Raw genomic sequence first — 7,702 nt, forward strand, 5'->3', positions numbered from 1 at the left:
AGAGGGATCAATGGACTGATTGGTTTGTGTGTAGCAATGAATATCATCCCACTTCAATACAGTCTTATTACTAGTAGATCTTCTCTGAGATAGATTTTGGATTGCTTGTGATCCCACATCTCCAGTCTAAACCTGTGATGTGTCATAAGAACATTCATTCTTCTTATGATCACTCCCCATAAACATCCATGTATGCAGCCCGGCATCCACACCAGGACCACTAGCGGGGAGTGACGTCACGGACCGCACAGCTCTCAGGCGCCTCGGCCGGGGCTGTGGGGTGGTGATGTCACGTGGGCCGGCTAGTGGCTGAGGCGTCGGAGGCGGTACTGAGGGCGGAGCTGTGTGATGGCCGCAGAGGTGCAGGGCGCAGGGAGAGTGTGAGGCGGACGGCGACTGGGGAGAGGAACCGGGCGGCCCGGGCAGGGAAGGCCGAGGACGGGACGTCCCTCTGGTAGGTATGGCGCTGTGCGATATATAGACGGATGTGTGGAGTGCCTGGCATAGTGCAGCGGTACCCCCTCTGTGTATCACCCCACACCCTTCCTATAGCCGTCTCTGGCTGCCCTGTCTCCGTGCTGTGTATGGCTGGCTCCCCTGTTATCAGCTCCCTGTATTGTCTGTCCTCCGTACACTGGCCAGCTTTATCTAGACTCACAGCTGTCAGGATTCCTGGCCCTCACATATCCTACGACTGCTGTGTGTGCATGGTTTACTGCCTAGATACCCCATGGACAGCGGGCTCCTCCATAGGTACCCCCGGACAGCGGGCTCCTCCATAGGTACCCCCGGCCCGCGGTCTCCTCCATAGGTACCGCGGGCTCCTCCATAGGTACCCCCGGCCCGCGGTCTCCTCCATAGGTACCGCGGGCTCCTCCATAGGTACCCCCGGCCCGCGGTCTCCTCCATAGGTACCGCGGGCTCCTCCATAGGTACCCCCGGCCCGCGGTCTCCTCCATAGGTACCGCGGGCTCCTCCATAGGTACCCCCGGCCCGCGGTCTCCTCCATAGGTACCGCGGGCTCCTCCATAGGTACCCCCGGCCCGCGGTCTCCTCCATAGGTACCGCGGGCTCCTCCATAGGTACCCCCGGCCCGCGGTCTCCTCCATAGGTACCGCGGGCTCCTCCATAGGTACCCCCGGCCCGCGGTCTCCTCCATAGGTACCGCGGGCTCCTCCATAGGTACCCCCGGCCCGCGGTCTCCTCCATAGGTACCGCGGGCTCCTCCATAGGTACCCCCGGCCCGCGGTCTCCTCCATAGGTACCGCGGGCTCCTCCATAGGTACCCCCGGCCCGCGGTCTCCTCCATAGGTACCGCGGGCTCCTCCATAGGTACCCCCGGCCCGCGGTCTCCTCCATAGGTACCGCGGGCTCCTCCATAGGTACCCCCGGCCCGCGGTCTCCTCCATAGGTACCGCGGGCTCCTCCATAGGTACCCCCGGCCCGCGGTCTCCTCCATAGGTACCGCGGGCTCCTCCATAGGTACCCCCGGCCCGCGGTCTCCTCCATAGGTACCGCGGGCTCCTCCATAGGTACCCCCGGCCCGCGGTCTCCTCCATAGGTACCGCGGGCTCCTCCATAGGTACCCCCGGCCCGCGGTCTCCTCCATAGGTACCGCGGGCTCCTCCATAGGTACCCCCGGCCCGCGGTCTCCTCCATAGGTACCGCGGGCTCCTCCATAGGTACCCCCGGCCCGCGGTCTCCTCCATAGGTACCGCGGGCTCCTCCATAGGTACCCCCGGCCCGCGGTCTCCTCCATAGGTACCGCGGGCTCCTCCATAGGTACCCCCGGCCCGCGGTCTCCTCCATAGGTACCGCGGGCTCCTCCATAGGTACCCCCGGCCCGCGGTCTCCTCCATAGGTACCGCGGGCTCCTCCATAGGTACCCCCGGCCCGCGGTCTCCTCCATAGGTACCGCGGGCTCCTCCATAGGTACCCCCGGCCCGCGGTCTCCTCCATAGGTACCGCGGGCTCCTCCATAGGTACCCCCGGCCCGCGGTCTCCTCCATAGGTACCGCGGGCTCCTCCATAGGTACCCCCGTGCTCCTCCATGTTCCTGACTACCTTTGCATGTTCCTGCAGCTCTGTAATAAAATGACAAAATTACAGCAGGGAGAATGGGACCCCCTTATAATGAAACATCTGGCTGCACTCTATGTCGCTGGAAACTGTTTTTTTTAAATTAAACATCACACAGCTACACACAGTCCTGCCTCAGGTCCACCCTTCTAACACGTTTCACCCAATCCTGGTAACTGCATACAGGGATGTATGGCTGGATTCTGTGTTCCCTGTATGTCCCTGTATGCGGTTGCCACTCGGATGTGCGTGTATGCATACAGCTGTAGTGTCTAATAGCCTGTCATTGGATTGGTGCAGGACTACCAGGAAGAGTAATATGCCCCAAATGTACTCTGTAGTGCCCTCTTGTGGCTGTGTGCATGACCTCTAAAGTGTATGTATAGCCTTAACTTTTCAAGCTGCAGAGGTTTTATTGCTGTCTGTGTCTTTCCTGGGTAAATTTCCCCTCTCTCCATTTATCCTACCGACTATTGTTCCTGAGACAGGAAGTGAGGTCAATTCAGAACTTCACTGTTGACACTAGAACAACAGATGAGTATTCCCCAGTGGGGACACCTGTTCATTGACAGCTGTATAAGGCTACATTCACACTAGTACTCCTGCGTTTAGGTTTTCTACATGCAGAAGAATTGATCTGGGCAGTAAAAACAAACTTTATGCTTCATAGATTGCTTTCTCCTGTGTTTAGATGTACCTGCTATTGAGTGATACTAGCTGTGTTTACATGCATTTAGCCACCTCTAGAGTCTCTAATCAGACCCTGGAAAGGGCAGGTAAAAGCCCGGTTTGAATGGTACCAAAAAACATTATGTGCATTTAGAAATGCTCTCTAAACGCACATAAACACAGGTTTGTCAATACCAGTGTGAATGAGTAAGGGACTTGGGCTATCTGTGTCCAAGTGCGGGCACACTGATTTGCACGGATGTGCGTGCGACTGCATGTAATTGTCTGCAGCCGCATCCTCCCATAGGGAGGAACAGGGTACTGAGTGCAATTACACGCAGCACCTGTCCCTTCCAGGATTGGGTCTTTTTATGGGTTTCCACGCCGTACGGACATGCACACATGTCTGAATAAGTCCTAAGAGGGGACTTCCCATCACTTTATGAAGACTTTTTGTTGCGTGTCCAGGACAAGATGTTAGGGAGAGGGGAAATGTCCCTAATGGGACACAGACAGCAAACTATCCAAAACAAACAAAAAAAAAAAGTTTGCTCTGTACATACACTTTAAGCAAAAACTATTCAGACATGGCGGGTATATTGAAGAGGTGAACAGATCTCCATATATTAAGTGCTTGGCTTCAAGCTGGATTTGATGCTGCGTCAGAATTTGCTGCAGACATGTTTTGGTGATCCTGATGACGGCTGTGTTTCTTGGGTATTTCATGGGCAGTTTATTCAGTGGGCGTTGTGCTACTCTGCTAGCCGCGATCATGCTAGATTGAACGGGCGAAGTCGTGGCGGGAAACCGCGCACTCCACCAGGTGCGACTGGTGTGCCATGAGAAAATAATGGCACCGCCAGCGCGATCAGCTGTGGTGGGCAACTCCGTGACCACTTGGCAATCCGTGCGGTTTCGTGCATGATTGCCGCATGGCCACGGATCGCGCAGGTGTGAACCTAGCCTCAAGCATCTTTGTTATCACGGTTCTGCTTTTATTGTCGTTTCTGTATTTTATCACTTCCTCTGATTTTTTAACAATTATCAATATTTTGTTGTCTTCATTACTTTGCGTTCTGTCTTTACTTTTTCACACACACAGACACACACTGGAGGTAACATTTTTCAGTTTAAATCAATATTAATCCCACAGGTCAGTGACACCGCAGTAGCATCATAAGTCCCCTTTAATGGCTTTTGAGCTGTGTTCTTTTCTCTTTCGGACATTCAGGCTGTTCATTAAATCCGCGCACAGACTGAAATAGCAAGTACATGGCACGTTATTCCTTAGCTATCAATTGAGAATCAGTTCTGTACAGATGTGGCTTCAGGTAAAGATGAACTCCATGCGCACAAGTTTCATTACAATATGTTCCTCCAAGGCCACAAAAGATTTAAATCCACTTTGTGTGTACCAAATGTCTTTGCAAAACCAGTTATTATGGTGTGAAGGTAGCATATACTGTGTTGTAAATAGTCTGTACAGAAAGCAGAGCTGTGGGAGGGACCCAGCAGGCCCCACCTACTACAGGATGCCTGTAGAAAACTAGAGTAGGGTGCGGATGCAAGACCAGTCACCCTGCACAAGGAGAGAGAGCAGCAGTGACCGGTCTGTATTACTGGAAACTCCTGCACAGAAGCAAAGTTTCACATTGGATCACTGCACAGATTTGGAAGAAATACACAAAGGACAGCAAGGTGTAAGTAAGAATACACATGCTTTTTAGGCCCCTTTTCAAATGGGCGGTCCGGGCTGCTCTGTCTCAGTTTTTCAAGCGGACCCGATTGAATTCCCAATGTTAGTCTAGGGGCAGCCTCGTGTGAACGGATAGGCGTCTGTTTACACCTGGTAGCCCCCAGGTCCGGAAAAACAAACGGAACAGTGTTCCATTTGGACAGACCTGATCGTGCCGGATCGCAGGTAACCTGATGTAAACGGACACACATCTGTTTACATCAAACACCCCATAGACCGACATGGGGGTCCGATCACTTCATTTTTTTTTTCTCCATCGCAAGATGCAGGAAAAAAATGAATGGACATGAATGTCAGAGAGGTAACATCTGATCCGTACTGCTGTGATCAGGAGGGGGGATCCGTGCACAGATCCCCTCCTGATTAGCCCACGTGAAAGGGGCTTTCTACTTAAAGTAGTATTAATCCAGATCAAATATACATTTTTGCAAATGGAATTACAGTCGTTATGTTTCCATACAGCTAATACCAACTCTCTCAGCACTACTTCCCTGAACTTCCTGTCCAATACAAGATCACATGGGGAAGAACAGTCTCCAGCAGCTGTCCATCTACTAGCTTGGTGTAGAGAGGAGTAGGGAGCAGCAAGGAGGGGCATATATTGCCCTGTTGTGTTTGTGGAGACGCACACTGCTTACTAGCACACACAAGGGTGGCTCCATAGGACACTGCTAGGGAAAGGAGTCACCCTAAAACAGGAAGTCGGGACCAGTGCTCGGGGAACCAGCTGATTCTGCATGAAGATAAAACGTTTAAACATCAAAGAGCAGCATCCATTGTATTGATTTCATCAGCATATAAATTAACTTCTAAACCTCTTGACTTTAATATCACTTTAAACAACATTTGGTTATCCTGGAGTTCAGCTTTCAGTAAGTTCTGATTGGTTGCTATGGTTTAATGAACTTGACACTGATCTCTTTACTGAACATGCCTGTTTATCTATTTGGATATATAACCCACAACAAGAAGTCAGATATTTTCTGCAGTCAGTTCAGTGAAAGAATATTTCCTAGTGGTTGCCATTGACTGCTGCCATTTGCTGATCATTGCTGCTCTTTGCATTAATACGTTCCCTGCCAAAGCCTGACAGTTGAGGATTTTGCTTTCTATCCTGTCTTTTGCTGCTTTTGGTTTCTTCTCGTCTGAGATGGATTTTTCTAGTCCTCCCCTGTGCTCCTGCCCTCCTTTTTTTTTTTTTTTTTTTTTCTTCTTTCGTTCTGGTTGTGTCTCTGGGCCGGCTGTTCTGGCGATGAGTGAAGCATAACAGTTTATACTGCAGATTATCTGCAGCTAATATTAATGAAGTGTCTAAAAGTCATTGGATTGCAGGTTGTCAGTCTGTGTAGTACATGTCACCTTTTTGTCTGGCTTTCCAGCTCAGGTCTCTGATTAGCATTGTAGGGAACTGTCTATAAAATATGTCCTGTCTATTCAGGTGAACTCGCGTGGCCATGTCATCTGGACCCTAATGGCATATTGATTGCCTGATCATGTTAAGCCATGCCACTATATTGACCCCGGATTGCTGTTTTCATTTTCCTTTGGCTGCAATGCTCTGTGATGTGCCGTTGTATTTTAAGAAGCTGTGGATTGCATTAGCTGCTATTTCAGCTTAAGTGTTGAGTAAATGTCTGTGCCAGGTCTTACGGCCTGGCCTGTTGATGTTTGTAGTTTGTCTGCGTCTTGTATATTTCACTCTGATTTCCTCAGCTACGCAAAGCTTCAGCTGTCTGTCTCTTTCAAACTTCCTGTCCAATCTCTAATTTTCTGTGGTTGTCTGCTGTCTAATATTGTGTTTTTGTCATATTTTGTTCTCATACAGCAATGCAGCTATTGATCATTCAGAACAACTGAACGTTTTAGAAAATCGTTGACTCGCTCAGATGCTATTATTTCTAATAAAAATGCTGCAGTATGTTACAGGAACGTTACCCATATGTTCAAAATAACAACAGACACCTTTTACAAATGTTTATTAATGACAATCTACAGATTCTTCTAGATAATTGCCGGCTTTCTATTCTTTGCATTCCTTATTTACAGTCTTCTGGCAGTGGCCATTTTTACTAAGGGCAGATTAATCCATCTCCCTTTACTTCTTGGAACTCTGGCACATGTGACTAGGACATGTGACCATGCACATCATTTCAGGGGAGGAATATGCCTTTCCCTGAGATCTCATGAGATTACAGATAAGATTTCCCAGCAATGCTCTGCTCATGTAACCTTCCCAGAATGCAACGCTTGGGCACATTACATCATTTGAGGACCAGGAAGCGGAAAAATAGTTGTAAGTAAAAGAAAAATATGTTTTAATTAATGTAAGATTTCATATGTTATTTTTAGTGAAAGAAGGTAAAGGTCCACCTTAAAACAACGTCCCCAGGCATTCCATAAAAAATTACTCTGCTGAGTTTTGAGCTAATACTGGTCAGCTGTCATAACTCCAGTGCAGTCTTAGGCTGGGTTCACACCTGGGCGTACGGAATACACGTTTGCCGCGCGTTTCGTGAAGCACATTTTTACCACGATTTGCGGTAAAAGAAACACGCGACAAACGTGTGTTTACGAGGGCTATGCGGCTGTATCCTAATGGATACGCACGGCAAATACGCCCCAAAGAAGCTCCTGTACTTCTTTGGGCGTAGGGCGTTTTTCAGCGCATTCCTACGCGCTGTAAAACGCCGAGGTGGGAACCATGCCCATAGGCAATTATTGGTTTTCACATGTTGAGCTTTTTACAGCGCGTAGGAACCAGGGTGGTTCTGACCCTTCTAAAGAAATAATAATAATAGGGCTGCAGCTTACGATTATTTTCATAATCGATTAGTTAGCTGATTATTCACTTCGATTAATTGGATAAGAAAAAACAATTCCGTCATTTATTTAAAATGCACAAATGCAGCGTAAGCCAATATAATAAAATAACCACACTTTTTTTTATTTATACGAACACACCAAAAAAAATGTTTTTCTATTGTTAATTTTAGTTTATTTAACTTTAAGTGTTTATTTGTTTGCATTTTAATTTGTATTTATTTAACTTATTTTATTTTTTTAGTGTTTTTATTTTAGTTTATTTAACGTTATTTTTTTAAACTTTTTTTTTTTTTTACTTTATTGCTGGGAGCAATAAACAGCCAGCTATTGAATATTTCAAATTGCAGTAGCCAATAGCAGGCTGGCTATTGCACC

General features: G+C 48.4%; 1 protein-coding gene across 2 annotated transcripts in view; it reads left to right on the forward strand.

The window, feature by feature from the left end:
* Positions 1 to 366: 366 nt before the first annotated feature.
* Positions 367 to 7,702, forward strand: part of WWP1 (WW domain containing E3 ubiquitin protein ligase 1) — a 152,118-nt gene continuing 144,782 nt past the window's right edge. For both annotated transcript variants that reach the window (XM_018555778.1, XM_018555777.1), the window contains exon 1: positions 367 to 454. The gene's annotated coding sequence lies outside the window, so the exon portion shown is untranslated. The remainder of the gene's footprint in view (positions 455 to 7,702) is intronic.

This window comes from Nanorana parkeri, unplaced genomic scaffold (assembly GCF_000935625.1).
Source record: "Nanorana parkeri isolate BGI_ZX_2015 unplaced genomic scaffold, ASM93562v1 scaffold213, whole genome shotgun sequence".
Classification (NCBI taxonomy): Eukaryota; Metazoa; Chordata; class Amphibia; order Anura; family Dicroglossidae; genus Nanorana; species Nanorana parkeri.